The 21,503-nt window shown below is 32.3% G+C and overlaps 1 pseudogene; it reads left to right on the top strand.

Moving 5' to 3' along the window:
* The window catches only part of LOC139876539 (polyubiquitin-like), a 106,250-nt pseudogene extending 84,953 nt beyond the window's left edge, over window positions 1–21,297 (top strand).
* Window positions 21,298–21,503: the final 206 nt, after the last annotated feature.

Below are 21,503 nucleotides of genomic sequence, written 5' to 3'. Positions count from 1 at the left end.
GTACTCTTTCTTCAAACCGCGAATTAAATATCTTCGCAGCTGAGATTCACTGATTTTCTCGTTTGTATCAATCTCTGAAATTTCAGAACAAAGATTTTTGACCCGTAAAAAAATATTCAGAAACTGACATACCTTCTTGTCTTGAGATTGCTAACTCATTTTCCAAGAATTGTAACCGTGTGGTATTCTTCTTGCTAAAGAGTCTCTCAAGAGTATCCCAAACCTCCTTTGGCGAGTTAAGATCACGAACGTGTTCTATGAACTCTTTGCTAATTGATGTCCTCAATGCAAAGAGAGCCTTCCCACACTTGATCTTCCATTTTCTTCGTGACTCGTCTTGCTCAAGAGTTTCTACGGAAATTATGGCATCACTTCCGGCCACAAGTTCCCATAGGTCTTGACCTTGGAGATAAGCTTCCATACACATCTTCCAATACTTGTAGTTGTTGCCTACAAGTCTTTCCATGCCGTTGATCATACCACCGTTGTTTACATTTGAAACTTCCATTTTTGATAGCAAGAATTTAGCTTTATAACTTTGAGTATTTGCACACAAAGATTAATTTTAAAACCAAGCTCTAGATACCATAAAACAACTAGATATCTTGGTGGAAATGTAAGTTTAGTAAACTAAAAGAATGAACAAGTGAAAGTAGAATGTGTTGGATTGATTTCCAAATGGTTACAACCCTTGTTTAAATACAAGATTAAAGTAGAAACATAATGATCAAAGTTACCAACAAAAACAACGGATGTGAAGCAAATTAACAATTAAATCACAAAAGCAAACCAAATAAAATACATAAAAGTTGGCTAACAAACCAATTATAGAACAAATTAATCTAAAGAATTCAAGCTCTCTTTTGACAATTTGGTGTAGCAACTTAACTTTGATTATTTGCAGTTTGCACTAACATTTTAACACTCAGTACCATTGTTCAATAGATATAATTGTGATTCTTCGAAAGCTGCAAATGTTGGATAAACTGTCCGCCCTCCCCGAAGCTTTCAACAAATGAGTGATCAATCAGGCTCCTAAGTGAAAGCTTCATTTCGGTATGATCAACATCCACAGCCAAAAATAAACTGTATTCAGAAATAGAGAAAAATATTAAAATCGTATAATAACGGATATGTAATGATTAAAATCATCATTGAATAGTTGAGAGATATATAGATGGAGTACGTTGAAGCATCAGAGCACATTAGGACTTTATGTTTGTTGTTGTCAATAGTCTTGAACACCCTAAAGAAAACATGTGTGTATTCTTCAAGCTTGGCTGAAGTCAAAGTTAAAAGACCAAAAGGTCCTAAACCGCCTGCTTGAGTACCCTTGAGGCCTTTATCTCACAAATCTTCATCGCGAGATTTTCTGAGGGCAATTGGTACAAATCGGGGTCTAAAGTTTCGGCCTTATCGAAATTAGCAAACTTAAATGTAACTTCAACACCAGCCTGTATCATATCAATCAGATTTAATCAATCATCTAGCATATAGTTTAATTATGATTCGCTACAATATACGTGTATCGCCTCTACCTGTACAACAGTAATTCCTTTGATCGCAACCACATCACCCTTGTTGAGCCTTGATGTCAAAGCGAGGTGTATATAAAATAGTATTATTTTTTTAGAAGGAAATACTATTAAATACGATACAATTTTACACAAGATATTTATTTATTTATAGAATGGATATACTTAAACCTTGCTACAACACTTATAGGCAGTGTACCTAATCGTACAGTAGTGTAGTTTTTAGTAAGTCCGGTTCGTTCCACAGGGAAATCTTTAAACAAAGCTCAACGCTATATTAGTTTACTTTTATAAAAATACAAATATATATATAAGTAATATTATTATTATAAAGGGGGGTTTTTACCGTTTAATGACCGGTTTGTCGATTTTAAAACTTTAGTCGCAGTTAAAACCTAATGTAAAATATAAAATAAATACAAGACTTAAATTAAAGCGTAAAGTAAATAACGATAATGAAATTGTGAATAATAAAAATGCGATAAAATAAAATTGCGATAATTAAAAAGTACGATAATTAGAAGTGCAATTAAATATAAAATAAAGGAAATTAAATATGAAATAAAAGAATTATGCTTATTTAAACTTCCGTAATCATGATGTTTGACGTGTTGATTTTAATTTTATGCCCATGGGTTAATTGTCCTTTGTCCTGGATTATTTAATATGTCCGTCTGGTTTTTGTCCATAACAGTCCATCAGTCATAAATATAAATTGCAAGTGTCCTTGTCAAATTATTATTATACCCGAAGATAAATATTCCAACTAATTGGGGATTCGAATTGTAACAAGGTTTTAATACTTTGTTTAATGAATACACCAGGTTATCGACTGCGTGTAAACCAAGGTTTTACTACTTTGTTAACAATTACACCAATTACCCTTGAATGTAATTTCACCCCTGTTTTAATTATTCTAGTGGCTATTAATCCATTCCCGTGTCCGGTTAAATGAACGATTATTCGTACATATAAATACCCCGCCCATCGTGTCCGATCGAGTGTATATGGTAATTTATAGGGACGCCCAATTGTAAATCTTTATATTAACATTAACAAACTTTCATTTAGTTAAACAAATATAAAGCCCATTAATAGCCCATAGTCTAATTTCCACAAGTGTCGTTCTTTTGTCCAAACCCCAATTATGGTACAAAGCCCAATTACCCAATTTTAGTAATTAGCCTAACATCATGATTACTTCGTTTTAAATAAGCATAATAATAACTTAGCTACGAGACATTAATTTAAAAAGGAGAACATAGCTTACATTGATTATTTATCGCGTAGTGTTACACGGACAGAGCTTCGACTTTAAAAACCCGTAAAAATAACTTTTACATAACCCAAACTAATCTAATATAACACTAATCTATACTATATATACATATATATATTTATTTATATTATACTAGGGAGTATTATTATTATTATTTATTTTTTATATATTTTACATGCAGAACTCGAGAGCTTTTATAGCCAGAACTGAAATTCACTGCTCCGCGAGTCGCGGCCATTTTGGCCTTCCAGCTCCGCAAGTCGCGGAGGTTCCAAAACCAGCCCACAAGTTCAAGATCCAAGGCTGCCGACGGTTTTTATTTAAATATATATAATATATAAATAATTTTTATAATTATTTATATATTATATTATATTTATATACATAGTAGACTCGTAATTTTTTTTTTCCGTTGCGTCGAGCATTGAGAGTTGGTTCATGTACCGGTTCCGGATTTTCGAACGTCCTTGCGTACGCTGAGATATTTTGTACTTTGCGTTTCGTAACTTGTACTCTTGTCATTTTTAGACGTCCCTTATCAATAAATTGAACCTTTTTAATTGTATCTTGTACTTTTGAGCTTTTTGGACCTTTGCGTCTTCAATTCGTTGTTTTCGCCTTTTGTCTTCGCACTTATTTAATATAAATGAATATTACATGAAAATGGAACAATTGCAACTGAAATCTTTACATATCGGAGGGATATTGATACTAAATATATGTTCATTTGGAGCACTATCAAATATCCCCACACTTGAACGTTGCTTGTCCTCAAGCAATACAGTCTTGAAATAAAACACACTAGAATCACTTCTTTATTCTTCACACTTTGTACATCAGTGATTTTGATACGGCGGTATAAACAATGATAGTAGCATTTGTGGTTTACAGTCCCACATGACTATGAAAATTTAGATCTGTTAGGAAATTTGATCTTTATGAAAACATTTGATCTTTTGAAAATTCATGCTAGATTTTACCCTAGACAGGTTTTCCGGAATAACCCTTCACCGGTGTTTGCAAAATATTTTTGTGGGTTGGTGGGTTTCAGATTTGAAAATTTTAGCTCAAAACTTATCGTTTTGTGTCACCCACTTGCTAACGTTGTATTAGGAAAGCAACACGTCCAGTTTACTTGTCCCGTATATTACCTTTCGGTAAACTACCGTCCGGTTGTAAAGGAAAGCGATGAACAAGCAACTGTTAAGGCAATGTCCCGTGACATGCTTTTGATTATGGTCTTTAACGTGTCGGATGCAATACTATCCTTTGTAGGAGCAATAGTAAAGATCACCCTATAGTTTTTCGGTCTTGGCAAAAGGTCCTGTCTTCGACCAATATGCAACCACCGTTCTTACGTTTGACACCCGATTTGGTTCAGGTGACCTAATGAATTCCAGGTGAATTCCTAGGATTTTACGTTCAATGAACGCATTGAAAATGGGTTTTTAGAAAACAAATCGGTTTTATTTTTGATCAAAATATTTTCTCGTTCAAGCTCGAGTTTAGATATCATCGAATTCCATGAGTTGTAATTCTCAATCTTTAAAGTCAATCTCAAGGATTGAGTAATATCAGGCTTAAAAGCTGATTTTTGATATTTAAGGAGATTATCCTTTCTGGGGGTCTGATTCATTAGTCTTATCAAGCTAATTTGCACGGCGCCCTCCCCATTTTACGAGATAAATCCTTCTCATGGTTAGGATAAATCTAACCACTTGGCGACCCTGTTTGATGCTGAGGTCCGTGGATTTCCTGCTGATTTTAGAGATGACTTTTCTAGATTTTTCGTCAACCTACAGCTGGTCTGGACGACAACTTCATGACCTAAATCAAGAAGCGCGTGTCTTTTTCGGAAGACTTTACTTCCTTTTAATGATGGAATTGATTCATCGTGTAGATCCATCTTTCATTACAGTAAATCGGGTAAAACAGTTAATTTAGTCCAAAACAAAAGCACCTGCAATAAACTTTACAGAAACATGTGATAGATAATTTTTTATTGAATAACTTGGTATATTCTCCCCACACTTGGCTTTTTTCATGCGTCTTTTTATATCCTAATAAATAAATTCAAGCGTTTTAGTTGTTTCTCAATTTATGTCCTTTCCGAGGTAACGATAATTTCGGTATTAACACCTAATTTTCATCGTTCATAAATATGTATAAACATGATTTTGAATTCATTTAATTGAAATTTTTTTTAAAATTTTCACAAAATTTGGCAAATAAACTAAGTGCAAACCCGAGAGAATTTATAACCCTTCCCCACACTTAAGATCATGCAATGCCCTCATTTGCATGAAATCAGACTATAATTATAAATTCATGAGGGTGATTAGTGTAGAAAAGTGATTGAAAATACCCAGTTTGTAATTACAAAACTCGTCGAATGATAGATGGCGCGCCTCATCTTTCATTCCTTCTTGTTTTATCACACATGTTTTTCTTCAAAAACGGTTGCTTTTCTGAACTGTTTGATAATTTTTGAAAATGCGTCTTTTACCCTAACTTATTATGCATGTTTATTAACGAGTTATGCACTAACCCGAACCTCTAATTTAACGTTAAGTGGGGTTAGACTTCCCCACACTTAGCTGACAACATGTGAAGTCGGTAGAATAAGTTCCACGAATTAGAATAGTGAGCCAGTTATTTACATCTCGGGTGGTGTATAATATATCAATGGGTTTAAAGTTTAGACTCACCCGATCGTCACTACTTAATTCTTTTTTAAGTGTAGCTTTTAGTAAATGGATATGTCTCTTTTCTGGTTCTTGGTCAAATGGATCGATATACACCGACATACATATTATAGGGTGGACAATTCCTAACATTTCCTTCCTTTTATTCTCGGGATTAAAGTTTTCACCTCTATTACCCGATTGGGTGAAATCCGAGGTGTCATTATCTATTACAGCTTGTAGTTCATCTTTGGTAGATGACTCGTCTATTGAGAATATTGGGTTGGAAGGTTGTGGAATGGTGAAGTTAGGTTTGGCCTCGGGGGTAAAATTTTCAACGTTATCGTATTCCCAAGAGTACCAATTTGTCACCCTTACTTCTTCTTCATCATCCATTGATGGATTGATGATTTCGTCGGTAGAGGCTAATGTGTCAATATGTTGTGAAATTGGTAAAGCTGAATAAAAAGTATCATCGGGATAGTTGGTGATTTCGGAGCTCTCGAATTCATCAAAATTCGATGATATGAGATTTTCTTGTACAATACTCCTCAGATCAACAGGTGTGTAGTCTGATAGAGTTTCAGCTTGCCGGTTTACAAACTCTCTCATTTGTTCATTTTGAGCATTGAGTTCTTCGAGTTTGATTTTCATATAATCTAAAGAATTTTCAGGCACATAATTTTCCTCGTCTTCTGGTTGTTGAGTTTGGATATATTCTTGGGGATAATCCCAATTTGAATTGTATTCTTCGTAATCGTTCCATTCAGGTTCCGTGGGTGCGTAATTTTTCATAGGAACGTAATAGTAACATTCCCATGTTGAGTGATAATCTCCACAAATTTCACAACCATTTATTGTTTCGTCGTTCGTGATCCAAGATTGACCGAATGAATTTTTATCAACACTCGTTTGAGAGTATTGATTTAATTGATTTCGGATATCAAAAAGAGTTTCCATAGCCTTGTTTTCAAAATTTTCCATTTTATTGCGATGGCCAAATTTTAGCTACAATGTGGTGCATTTACTAATTATCCTATTAGTTATAAAAATAGAAAAACTTATATAAGTTGTCCAATTAATAGACTTTTCTGCTTTTGTCCACGTTTCGAATAGCCAAAAGATGCAGCAGGGAGCCAGAACCCTTTAAATCGGAAGCTCACAACTCAGCCACTAACAAATCCAACTATTACTACGAAGCAGAAAATTGTCAACGTCCATTAATTTAACAACTTAAATAATTTTTCTTTCCGTTTGAGATATTAGATAAGAAATAGAGAAAATTTCTAAGTCCTAAAAACTAAAGCGTCGAGAAATAAGAAAGAAAAAGAATGCGCGTCGAAAAACGTCGAAAAATAAAAATAAGAAAATAGAGCGTCGTGACTTAAAAGGCACTAAAATTTTAAAATCGTCGCAAAATTCTAAAGCACCTAAATCTTAGTCTAAAGAAATAGCACTTAAGGGATTTTACGGCAAAGCCTAAAAATCTAGAAGTAAAAATAACTATGGCAAAAACTAAGTTTAAAACTAAATATGAGCAAAAAAATACAAATATTACGCTAAAACGATTAAAAAGGGACAAAATATAAAAATATACAAAAAGTTGTAAAAAGTACAATTTTTATAAAAATATTATTTTTATATTATTTATTTATTAAAACTATTAATTTTACAATTTAATTAAACTTAATAAACTAAATATACAAATTAATTAAAACTTAAATTAAATACTAAATTAATTAAATATTTAACCCTAATAAAAATTAATTAATAATAATTAATAATACTCCGTAATTAATGCAGATTAGGGTTCTGTGTACCCGTGTCAGAGTATCTCCGCGAGTCGCGGTATTCAAGGCAGCAAACCCCGCGAGTCGCGGGGTTCCAAATTTCAACTCGGGTGCAGTTCAAAATTTGACGTTTTTATTATTTTTTTTTTATTTTTTTATTTTTATTTTCTGTTTTTATATTTTAAAATCTAAATATTTATATAATAAAAACTTATATTTTAAAAACTAAAATAAAAATAGAACTACTTTATAATTTTATAAATAAAAATCGTAAAACTAGATTTATATATATTTTTTATTTTTTTATTTTTTTTTCGGTTTTTTTTTTATTTTTTATTTTTTATTTTTTATTTTTTAAATTTGATATTGTTTTTCTAAAAATATATTTATACAAATATATATTACAAATATAGCGTTTCGCCAAGTCCCCGGCAGCGGCGCCAAAAATACTTGATGTCAAAGCGAGGTGTATATAAAATAGTATTATTTTTTTAGAAGGAAATACTATTAAATACGATACAATTTTACACAAGATATTTATTTATTTATAGAATGGATATACTTAAACCTTGCTACAACACTTATAGGCAGTGTACCTAATCGTACAGTAGTGTAGTTTTTAGTAAGTCCGGTTCGTTCCACAGGGAAATCTTTAAACAAAGCTCAACGCTATATTAGTTTACTTTTATAAAAATACAAATATATATATAAGTAATATTATTATTATAAAGGGGGGTTTTTACCGTTTAATGACCGGTTTGTCGATTTTAAAACTTTAGTCGCAGTTAAAACCTAATGTAAAATATAAAATAAATACAAGACTTAAATTAAAGCGTAAAGTAAATAACGATAATGAAATTGCGAATAATAAAAATGCGATAAAATAAAATTGCGATAATTAAAAAGTACGATAATTAGAAGTGCAATTAAATATAAAATAAAGGAAATTAAATATGAAATAAAAGAATTATGCTTATTTAAACTTCCGTAATCATGATGTTTGACGTGTTGATTTTAGTTTTATGCCCATGGGTTAATTGTCCTTTGTCCTGGATTATTTAATATGTCCGTCTGGTTTTTGTCCATAACAGTCCATCAGTCATAAATATAAATTGCAAGTGTCCTTGTCAAATTATTATTATACCCGAAGATAAATATTCCAACTAATTGGGGATTCGAATTGTAACAAGGTTTTAATACTTTGTTTAATGAATACACCAGGTTATCGACTGCGTGTAAACCAAGGTTTTACTACTTTGTTAACAATTACACCAATTACCCTTGAATGTAATTTCACCCCTGTTTTAATTATTCTAGTGGCTATTAATCCATTCCCGTGTCCGGTTAAATGAACGATTATTCGTACATATAAATACCCCGCCCATCGTGTCCGATCGAGTGTATATGGTAATTTATAGGGACGCCCAATTGTAAATCTTTATATTAACATTAACAAACTTTCATTTAGTTAAACAAATATAAAGCCCATTAATAGCCCATAGTCTAATTTCCACAAGTGTCGTTCTTTTGTCCAAACCCCAATTATGGTACAAAGCCCAATTACCCAATTTTAGTAATTAGCCTAACATCATGATTACTTCGTTTTAAATAAGCATAATAATAACTTAGCTACGAGACATTAATTTAAAAAGGAGAACATAGCTTACATTGATTATTTATCGCGTAGTGTTACACGGACAGAGCTTCGACTTTAAAAACCCGTAAAAATAACTTTTACATAACCCAAACTAATCTAATATAACACTAATCTATACTATATATACATATATATATTTATTTATATTATACTAGGGAGTATTATTATTATTATTTATTTTTTATATATTTTACATGCAGAACTCGAGAGCTTTTATAGCCAGAACTGAAATTCACTGCTCCGCGAGTCGCGGCCATTTTGGCCTTCCAGCTCCGCAAGTCGCGGAGGTTCCAAAACCAGCCCACAAGTTCAAGATCCAAGGCTGCCGACGGTTTTTATTTAAATATATATAATATATAAATAATTTTTATAATTATTTATATATTATATTATATTTATATACATAGTAGACTCGTAATTTTTTTTTTCCGTTGCGTCGAGCGTTGAGAGTTGGTTCATGTACCGGTTCCGGATTTTCGAACGTCCTTGCGTACGCTGAGATATTTTGTACTTTGCGTTTCGTAACTTGTACTCTTGTCATTTTTAGACGTTCCTTATCAATAAATTGAACCTTTTTAATTGTATCTTGTACTTTTGAGCTTTTTGGACCTTTGCGTCTTCAATTCGTTGTTTTCGCCTTTTGTCTTCGCACTTATTTAATATAAATGAATATTACATGAAAATGGAACAATTGCAACTGAAATCTTTACATATCGGAGGGATATTGATACTAAATATATGTTCATTTGGAGCACTATCAAGCCTCACATGACCAGTTCCTGATTTAGTCATTCCAACATTTGCTGTCCACTAGGATCCAGCCATACCATACGAGAAATCAACTATACAAGTTATAAAACATATATGATACAGTTATATAATTTATACACAGATTGAAAGGGTAAAAAAGCAGTGGCTATTACACTCTTAGGGGCGTGGAGCCCTAAGACCCCATTACTTCTAAAATTTTTTTACGCGATGTATACTTCAAATTATATATAAATTATATATGACACCACTAAACTTAACTAAATTAAACGACCCCATATATTTTAAATTTTATTAAGGTTTTTTGACGGAAATTAAGTACCACTGAAATATAATTAGTTTCGAAAACTTTTTTGAGACCCCATTGGGATTTCATTTTGCATTCACCACTGGTAAAAAGGATATGGTAGACTACATATATATGAGTAAAACGCTAATAATCTTGTTAGACATGTACATATGGGTAAAAATAATAACTTACTTTCTTCGCATAACCGGAACAAAATTTAACCATTTATAAATTATCATCACATTCCAATACGTGCTCATTCTAATCATCATCTTTCTTATGTAATTTGTCCATGTAACATTCAACTTCTTGTGTTTATGTGATGGTTCATGATATGTGTTTTTTGATTGGTACCTTTGAATCATATACTACAAAAATCGTACTCCATATTATAATAGTATAATTTGGACTTGAAATTTATCGATCATGAACAAAAACATTCGATCAGACAGAGCCTGTCTCAAGGTGTGTTTGACCGAAGGTTTTCGGTCATGACCGATAAATTTTAGGTCGCCATCTATAATTTATCAGTTTTGACCTGTTACTAGTATTTCGTTTTCATCGTACATATTGCGTTTTCATCGTGTGTATTGGGATAAATTCCCAAATGATATTTGTACTTTGTACTTTGAGTTATTCTAATAAAATATCTTGCCTTTCAAAAAAAAAAAAAAGTATTTCGCAAGGGCGCAAGGAAGCCTTGCAACTTGTGGGATATTTTTGACAATTACATTCTTTTAATAATAAATCATTATATTTTGTTGAAAAATTAACGTTTTCTTTAATTTTCGGAATGTGAAATAAAAGCTGTTAGATATTAACTCCAATTTTCTAAATTGTGTGGAAGGTTTCAGATTGTGAATTTGGAGACCTAGTGATGTCGTAGCGTGGGGTTACGAAATATACTATATTTTTAATACAGAATGCTACAAAATTTAACAAGTTTTAATTAAATATTTACAAAATGGATATACCAAAACCTTGCTACAACACAATAGGCAGTGTACCTAGTCGCGGAGTAGTATAGTTTTTAGTAAGTCCGGTTCGTTCCACAGGGAGACGGGCTTATGAAACACTTATTTTTATATAATTATATTTGTACAAAAATATATAAATATATATATAATAATATATAAAAGTGGGGGTTTTACCGTTTAATGACCGGTTTGTCGATTTTATATCTTAAAGTCACAATTAAAGTCTAATGCAAAAATATAAATGACAAAAATTAAAGTGCGTAAAATAAATAAAATAAAATAATTATTATGGTTATTTAAACTTCCATAATCATGATATTGGCATATCGATTTTAATTTTATGCCCATGGGTTAATTGTCCTTTGTCCTGGATTATTTAATCTGTCCGTCTGGTTTTTGTCCATAACAGTCCATCAGTCATAAATATAAAGTGCGAGTGTCCTCGTCAAATTATTATTATACCCGAAGTTAAATATTCCAACTAATTGGGGATTCGAATTGTAACAAGGTTTTAATACTTTGTTTAATGAATACACCAGGTTATCGACTGCGTGTAAACCAAGGTTTTACTACTTTATTAACAATTACACCAATTACCCTTGAATGTAATTTCACCCCTGTTTTAATTATTCTAGTGGCTATTAATCCATTCCCGTGTCCGGTTAAATGAACGATTATTCGTACATATAAATACCCCGCCCATCGTGTCCGATCGAGTGTATATGGTAATTTATAGGGACGCCCAATTGTAAATCTTTATATTAACATTAACAAACTATCATTTAGTTAAACAAATATAAAGCCCATTAATAGCCCATAGTCTAATTTCCACAAGTGTCGTTCTTTTGTCCAAACCCCAATTATGGTACAAAGCCCAATTACCCAATTTTAGTATTTTAGCCCAACATCATGATTACTTCGGTTCAAATAAGCATAATAACAACTTAAGTACGAGACATTAATTTAAAAAGAAGAACATAGCTTACATTGATTATTTATCGCGTAGTGTTACACGGACAGAGCTCCGACTTTAAAACCCGTAAAATAACCTTTACATAACCCGAACTAATCTAATATAACACTAATCTATACTATATATACATATATATATTTATTTATATTATACTAGGGAGTATTATTATGTATTTGTGTGTGGTGTGTTTTTAAAACGAACGAAAACTGGCAAATTTATAGACCAGGCCTGATTCTGATCCTCATGCGACTCGCATGGGAAATAGGCATAAATCCATGCGAGTCGCATGGCCATCAGAATCCAGCTCAATCATTTTTGTTTTCTTGTTCGTCGACATAATTTAAAATAAATATAAATATATAAATAATTAATATAATTATTTATATATTATATTTTATTCTTGTGCATAGTAGACTAGATATTTTTGGTCCGTTGCGTCGGGCGTTTCTTCTTGGCTCGGGTCCCGGTTCCGGATTTTCGGACGTCTTCGCGTATTATTTTATATCGTGTACTTTGCGTTCCGCAACTTGTACTCTTGTCATTTTTAGACGTTCTTCATCAATAATTTGAACCACTTTAATTGTATCTTGTACATTTGAGCATTTTGGACCTTTCCGTCTTCAATTCTTTGTTTTCGCCTTTTGTCTTCGCACTTATTAAATATAAACGAATATTACTTGAATATGGAACAATTACAACTAAAATCCTGTCTTTCTTGGGGGATAATGCTATGAAATATATGTTCCTTTTTAGCCTTATCAATATCCCCACACTTGAACGTTGCTTGTCCTCAAGCAATACAGTCTTGAAATAATATAATACATCACATGAATCACTTCTTTATTCTTCACACTTTGTACATCAGTGATTTTGATAGAGCGGTATAAACAATGATAGTAATGATAGAACCATGGTTAAAGGTGGGTGTGTCATCCACAGTTACCTTGGGTTTAGGTCAACGACACTTACAATCAAATAGCCGATTTACTTTCGGTTTCCAAAGCAAAGTGCACATTTGAAAGGCGGTTTACAGTCCCACATGACTATAAAAATGTAGATCTTTAAGGAAATTGGATCTTTATGAAAACATTTGATCTTTTGAAAATTCAAGCTAGATTTTACCCTAGACAAGTTTTCTGATTTAATCCATTCTTTGGTGTTGCAAAATATATTTGTGGATCAATATTTTGGCTTAAAACTTTTAGGTTCGTGTAATCCACTGCTATCCTGGTATCGGAAAGCACACATCCAGTTTACTTGTTCCGTATATTACCTTTCGGTAAACTACCGTCCGGTTGTAAAGGAAAGCGATGAACAAGAAACTGTTAAGGCAATGTCTAATGACATGCATTTGTTCATGGTCTAAAAACGTGTCGGATGCTAGAACTATCCTTGGTAGGAGCAATAGTAAAGATCATCTTATGATTTTTCGGTCTGGCACAAGGTCCTGTCTCTGACCATGCTATGCAACCACCGTTCTTACGGTTGACACCCGATTTGGTTCAGGTGACCTAATGAATTCCAGGTGAATTCCTAGGATTTTACGTTCAATGGTAATGAACGCATTGAAAATGGATTTTCAGAAAACAAATCGGTTTGTATTTTTGATCAAAATATTTTCTCGTTCATGCTCGAGTTTAGATATCATTGAATTCCATGAGTTTGAATTCTCAATCTTTAAGGTCAATCTCAAGGATTGAGTAATATCAGTCTTAAAAGCTGATTTTTAATCTTTAAGGAGATTATCCTTTCTGGGGATCTGATTCATTAGTCTTATCAAGCTAATTTGCACGGTGCCTCCCCATTGTACGAGATAAATCCTTCTCATGGTTAGGATAAATCTGACCACATGGCGACCCTTTTTGATGCTGAGGTCCGTGGATTTCCAGCCGATTTTAGTGATGACTTTTCTAGATTTTTCGTCAACCTACAGCTGGTCTGGACGACAACTTCATGACCTAAATCAAGAAGCGCGTGTCTTTTTCGGAAGACTTTACTTCCTTTTAATGATGGAATTGATTCATCGTGTAGATCCATCTTTCTTTCAAAAGTATCATAATAAACCGGGTAAAACTATTAATTTAGTTCAAAACAAAAGCACCTGCAATAACTTTACAGAAACATGTGATAGATAATTTTTAATTGAATAACTTGGTACATTCTCCCCACACTTAGTTTATTTCTTTGCCTTTTTATTCTCTTCTATTCCATTCTTAAATGAATTCAAGCGTTTTGGGTTGTTTCTCAATTTATGTCCTTTTTAAGGTAACGATAATTTCGGTATTAACACCTAGTTTTCATCGTTCATAAATATGTATAAACATGATTTTAAATTCATTTAGTTGAAATTTTTTTTCAAATTTTCACAAAATTTGGCAAATAAACCAAGTGTAAACCCGAGAGAATTTATAACCCTATAATTTGAACCACTTTAATTGTATCTTGTACATTTGAGCATTTTGGACCTTTCCGTCTTCAATTCTTTGTTTTCGCCTTTTGTCTTCGCACTTATTAAATATAAACGAATATTACTTGAATATGGAACAATTACAACTAAAATCCTGTCTTTCTTGGGGGATAATGCTATGAAATATATGTTCCTTTTTAGCCTTATCAATATCCCCACACTTGAACGTTGCTTGTCCTCAAGCAATACAGTCTTGAAATAATATAATACATCACATGAATCACTTCTTTATTCTTCACACTTTGTACATCAGTGATTTTGATAGAGCGGTATAAACAATGATAGTAATGATAGAACCATGGTTAAAGGTGGGTGTGTCATCCACAGTTGCCTTGGGTTTAGGTCAACGACACTTACAATCAAATAGCCGATTTACTTTCGGTTTCCAAAGCAAAGTGCACATTTGAAAGGCGGTTTACAGTCCCACATGACTATAAAAATGTAGATCTTTAAGGAAATTGGATCTTTATGAAAACATTTGATCTTTTGAAAATTCAAGCTAGATTTTACCCTAGACAAGTTTTCTGATTTAATCCATTCTTTGGTGTTGCAAAATATATTTGTGGATCAATATTTTGGCTTAAAACTTTTAGGTTCGTGTAATCCACTGCTATCCTGGTATCGGAAAGCACACATCCAGTTTACTTGTTCCGTATATTACCTTTCGGTAAACTACCGTCCGGTTGTAAAGGAAAGCGATGAACAAGAAACTGTTAAGGCAATGTCTAATGACATGCATTTGTTCATGGTCTAAAAACGTGTCGGATGCTAGAACTATCCTTGGTAGGAGCAATAGTAAAGATCATCTTATGATTTTTCGGTCTGGCACAAGGTCCTGTCTCTGACCATGCTATGCAACCACCGTTCTTACGGTTGACACCCGATTTGGTTCAGGTGACCTAATGAATTCCAGGTGAATTCCTAGGATTTTACGTTCAATGGTAATGAACGCATTGAAAATGGATTTTCAGAAAACAAATCGGTTTGTATTTTTGATCAAAATATTTTCTCGTTCATGCTCGAGTTTAGATATCATTGAATTCCATGAGTTTGAATTCTCAATCTTTAAGGTCAATCTCAAGGATTGAGTAATATCAGTCTTAAAAGCTGATTTTTAATCTTTAAGGAGATTATCCTTTCTGGGGATCTGATTCATTAGTCTTATCAAGCTAATTTGCACGGTGCCTCCCCATTGTACGAGATAAATCCTTCTCATGGTTAGGATAAATCTGACCACATGGCGACCCTTTTTGATGCTGAGGTCCGTGGATTTCCAGCCGATTTTAGTGATGACTTTTCTAGATTTTTCGTCAACCTACAGCTGGTCTGGACGACAACTTCATGACCTAAATCAAGAAGCGCGTGTCTTTTTCGGAAGACTTTACTTCCTTTTAATGATGTAATTGATTCATCGTGTAGATCCATCTTTCTTTCAAAAGTATCACAATAAACCGGGTAAAACTATTAATTTAGTTCAAAACAAAAGCACCTGCAATAACTTTACAGAAACATGTGATAGATAATTTTTAATTGAATAACTTGGTACATTCTCCCCACACTTAGTTTATTTCTTTGCCTTTTTATTCTCTTCTATTCCATTCTTAAATGAATTCAAGCGTTTTGGGTTGTTTCTCAATTTATGTCCTTTTTAAGGTAACGATAATTTCGGTATTAACACCTAGTTTTCATCGTTCATAAATATGTATAAACATGATTTTAAATTCATTTAGTTGAAATTTTTTTCAAATTTTCACAAAATTTGGCAAATAAACCAAGTGTAAACCCGAGAGAATTTATAACCCTTCCCCACACTTGAGATCATGCAATGCCCTCATTTGCATGAAATCAGACTCTAATTATAAATTCATGAGGGTGATTAGTGTAGAAAAGTGATTAAGAATACCTAGTTTGTACTTACAAAGCTCGACGAATGATAGATGGCGCGCCTCATCGTTCATTCCTTCTTGTATTATCATACATGTTTTTCTTCAAAAATGGTTGCTTTTCTGAACTGTTTGCTAATTTTTGAAAATGCGTATTTTACCCTAACTTATCATGCATGTTTATTAACGAGTTATGCACTAACCCGAACCCCTAATTTAACGTTAAGTGGGGTTAGACTTCCCTACACTTTAGCTGACGATATGTGAAGTCGGTGGAATAAGTTCCATGAATTAAAATAGTGAGCCAGTTATTTATATCTCGGGTGGTGTATAATATATCAATGGGTTTAAAGTTTAGACTCACCCGAACGTCACTACTTAATTCTTTTTTAAGTGTAGCTTTTAGTAAATGGATATGTCTCTTTTCTGTTTCTTGGTCAAATGGATCGATATACACCGACATACATTCTATAGGGCGGACAATTCCTAATATTTTCTTCCTTTTATTCTCGGGATCAAAGTTTTCACCTCTATTACCCAATTGGGTGATATCCGAAGTGTCATTATCTATTACAGCTCGTAGTTCATCTTGGGTAGATAACTCGTCTATTGAGAATATTGGGTTGGAAGGTTGTGGAATGGTGAATTTCGTTTTGGTCTCGGGGGTAAAATTTTCAACGTTATCGTTTTCCCAAGAGTACCAATTTGTTACCCTTACATCTTCTTCGTCGGTAGAGGCTAATGTGTCGATATGTTGTGAAATTGGTAAGGCTGAATAAGAATTATCATCGGGATAGTTGGTGATTTCGGAGCTCTCGAATTCATCAAAATTCGTTGATTTGAGATTTTCTTGCACACGACTCCTCAGATCAACAGGTGTGTAATCTGATAGAGTTTCAGCTTGCCGGTTTACAAACTCTCTCATTTGTTCCTTTTGAGCATCAAGTTCTTCGAGTTTGATTTTCATATTGTCTAAAGAATTTTCGGACACGTAATTTTCCTCGTCTTCTGGTTGTTGAGTTTGGATATATTCTTGGGAATAATCCCAGTTTGAATTGCGTTCTTCATAATCGTTCCATGCAGGTTCTGTGGGTGCGTAATTTTCCATAGGAACGTAATAGTAACATTCCCATGTTGAGTGATAATCTCCACAGATTTCACAACCAGTTATTGTTTCATCGTTCGCGATCCAAGATTGACTGAATGAATTGTCATCAACACTCGGTTGAGAGTATTGATTTAATTGATTTTGGAGTTCAAAAAGAGTTTCCAAGGCCTTGCTTTCAAAATTTTCCATTTTATTGCGATGGCCAAATTTTAGCTACAATGTGGTACAATCACGAATTATCCTATTAGTTATAAAATTTAGAAAAACTTATATAAGTTATCCAATTAATAGACTTTTCTGCTTTTGCCCACGTTTCGAATAGCCAAAAGATGCAGCAGGTAGCCAGGACCCTTTAAATCGGAAGCCCACAACTAGCCACTAACAAATCCAACTATTACTACGAACCAGAAAAATGTCAACGTCCATTAATTTAACCGCTTAAATAATTTTTCTTTCCGTTTTGAGAATTAGATAAGAAGTAGAGAAAATTCTAGGTCCTAAAAACTAGAGCGTCGAGAAATAAGAAAGAAATAGATTGCGCGTCGAAAAACGTCGAAAAATAAAAATAAGAAAGAAAAACGTCGAAACTTAAAAGTCTAAAAACTAAATCTAAAAAGTTGCGCCTAAAAGTTTAAAGGTAAATGCAATTCTAAAGGAAAAACGGCAATTACGTTATTTAGGCACTAAAATCTATTTAAAACTAAAGCGAAAAACGGCGTCGCAAAATTCTAAAGCAACTAAATCTTAATCTAAAGAAAAAGCACTTAAGAGATTTTACGGCAAAGCCTAAAAATCTAAAAATAAAAATAACAACAGCAAAAACTATGACTAAAAACTAAGTACGAACGATAAAAATACGAAAATTACGCTAAAAACGATTAAAAGGTACAAAAATAGAAATAAGTTTAAAATTGATAAAAATATAATTTTTATAAAAATATTATTTTTATATTATATTATATTTAAGTTTTATATATAATAAAACTAAATATAAGTAAATATAAATTAAATAAACTTAAAACTTAAATATAATAATAATAATAAACTAGGGTTTATAAATAATAATAATATAATACACCGTATTAAATGCGAAAATAGGGTAAAACCTGGCCTGTCAGTTGACCTCATGCGACTCGCATGGGTTTAGGCAGGGGGTCATGCGAGTCGCATGACCTGTTTGGCCAGTTCAGATGATAGTTCAAATAAAGGTTCAATTCGTTTTATTTTATATTTATATTATATTTTCTGTTTTAATATATTAAATAAAATATATATATAATTTAAATAAAAACTTAATATTTTTATAAAACTAAAAATAGAAATATTTGATAATTTTATAAATAAAAATCTTAAAATTATATAAACATATATATTTTTTTTTTCTTTTCGGTTTTAATTTTTTTAAATTTTTAGATTTTTAAATTTTTAGGATTTTATATTGTTTTTCTAAAAATAATAAATATATATATACAAAAATGAAAAATAGATAGTTTCGCCGAGTCCCCGGCAGCGGCGCCAAAAACTTGATGTCGTAGCGTGGGGTTACGAAATATACTATATTTTTAATACAGAATGCTACAAAATTTAACAAGTTTTAATTAAATATTTACAAAATGGATATACCAAAACCTTGCTACAACACAATAGGCAGTGTACCTAGTCGCGGAGTAGTATAGTTTTTAGTAAGTCCGGTTCGTTCCACAGGGAGACGGGCTTATGAAACACTTATTTTTATATAATTATATTTGTACAAAAATATATAAATATATATATAATAATATATAAAAGTGGGGGTTTTACCGTTTAATGACCGGTTTGTCGATTTTATATCTTAAAGTCACAATTAAAGTCTAATGCAAAAATATAAATGACAAAAATTAAAGTGCGTAAAATAAATAAAATAAAATAATTATTATGGTTATTTAAACTTCCATAATCATGATATTGGCGTATCGATTTTAATTTTATGCCCATGGGTTAATTGTCCTTTGTCCTGGATTATTTAATCTGTCCGTCTGGTTTTTGTCCATAACAGTCCATCAGTCATAAATATAAAGTGCGAGTGTCCTCGTCAAATTATTATTATACCCGAAGTTAAATATTCCAACTAATTGGGGATTCGAATTGTAACAAGGTTTTAATACTTTGTTTAATGAATACACCAGGTTATCGACTGCGTGTAAACCAAGGTTTTACTACTTTGTTAACAATTACACCAATTACCCTTGAATGTAATTTCACCCCTGTTTTAATTATTCTAGTGGCTATTAATCCATTCCCGTGTCCGGTTAAATGAACGATTATTCGTACATATAAATACCCCGCCCATCGTGTTCGATCGAGTGTATATGGTAATTTATAGGGACGCCCAATTGTAAATCTTTATATTAACATTAACAAACTATCATTTAGTTAAACAAATATAAAGCCCATTAATAGCCCATAGTCTAATTTCCACAAGTGTCGTTCTTTTGTCCAAACCCCAATTATGGTACAAAGCCCAATTACCCAATTTTAGTATTTTAGCCCAACATCATGATTACTTCGGTTCAAATAAGCATAATAACAACTTAAGTACGAGACATTAATTTAAAAAGAAGAACATAGCTTACATTGATTATTTATCGCGTAGTGTTACACGGACAGAGCTCCGACTTTAAAACCCGTAAAATAACCTTTACATAACCCGAACTAATCTAATATAACACTAATCTATACTATATATACATATATATATTTATTTATATTATACTAGGGAGTATTATTATGTATTTGTGTGTGGTGTGTTTTTAAAACGAACGAAAACTGGCAAATTTATAGACCAGGCCTGATTCTGATCCTCATGCGACTCGCATGGGAAATAGGCATAAATCCATGCGAGTCGCATGGCCATCAGAATCCAGCTCAATCATTTTTGTTTTCTTGTTCGTCGACATAATTTAAAATAAATATAAATATATAAATAATTAATATAATTATTTATATATTATATTTTATTCTTGTGCATAGTAGACTAGATATTTTTGGTCCGTTGCGTCGGGCGTTTCTTCTTGGCTCGGGTCCCGGTTCCGGATTTTCGGACGTCTTCGCGTATTATTTTATATCGTGTACTTTGCGTTCCGCAACTTGTACTCTTGTCATTTTTAGACGTTCTTCATCAATAATTTGAACCACTTTAATTGTATCTTGTACATTTGAGCATTTTGGACCTTTCCGTCTTCAATTCTTTGTTTTCGCCTTTTGTCTTCGCACTTATTAAATATAAACGAATATTACTTGAATATGGAACAATTACAACTAAAATCCTGTCTTTCTTGGGGGATAATGCTATGAAATATATGTTCCTTTTTAGCCTTATCACCTAGGTAAACTTAGAGACCAAGATAAATTTGGAGGACAATATGAGTTGAACTTGGTGACCAAGTTAAACTTGGTGAAAGTTGAAATTGGAAAGTGAGTGCTATATTTCCCAACAAAAGGCCTGAATACTCGAAACCCTTATTATAAATTTATAATCGCATAAAACAGAATAAAAAACCTTTCAAAATTTCAGAGTCCTCAAAAAGAAAAACATGCAGATCTTCGTGAAAACCTTAACCGGTAAAACCGTAACCCTAGAGGTTGAAAGCAGCGATACTATCGTCAATGTTAAGGCCAAGATTCAGGACAAGGAAGGTATAAATACTTTTACGATGCTAATTGATATATGTTTAGTTTTAATAGGTTTATTTTAATTTTGCGTAAATACACATATATCTATATAATTATGTAACTTGTATGGATAAGATTTTGTATACTTTGTAGGTATTCCTCCGGACCAGCAGCGTTTAATCTTTGCCGGAAAGCAGCATGAAGATGGCCGAACACTTGCTGATTACAACATCTAGAAAGGTTTGTTTTTTCATATGTAATTTGTGTTTGTTTATTTAACTACTAGTTTAATTATATTAGCCGAAATAAACGTTATAAAGTTATTATGCATTTAGTGCATTTATTACCATGATTCTGTGTACATATTAGTTATTTTTGTGAATTTGCCCGTATATTTAATTGCATAAAAGAATCAGCAGTTTAAAGGAATTAGTATGTGTTA

The sequence above is a fragment of the Rutidosis leptorrhynchoides genome, chromosome 1 (genome assembly GCF_046630445.1).
Source record: "Rutidosis leptorrhynchoides isolate AG116_Rl617_1_P2 chromosome 1, CSIRO_AGI_Rlap_v1, whole genome shotgun sequence".
Lineage (NCBI taxonomy): Eukaryota > Viridiplantae > Streptophyta > Magnoliopsida > Asterales > Asteraceae > Rutidosis > Rutidosis leptorrhynchoides.
This window is presented reverse-complemented; position numbering and strand designations above follow the sequence as displayed.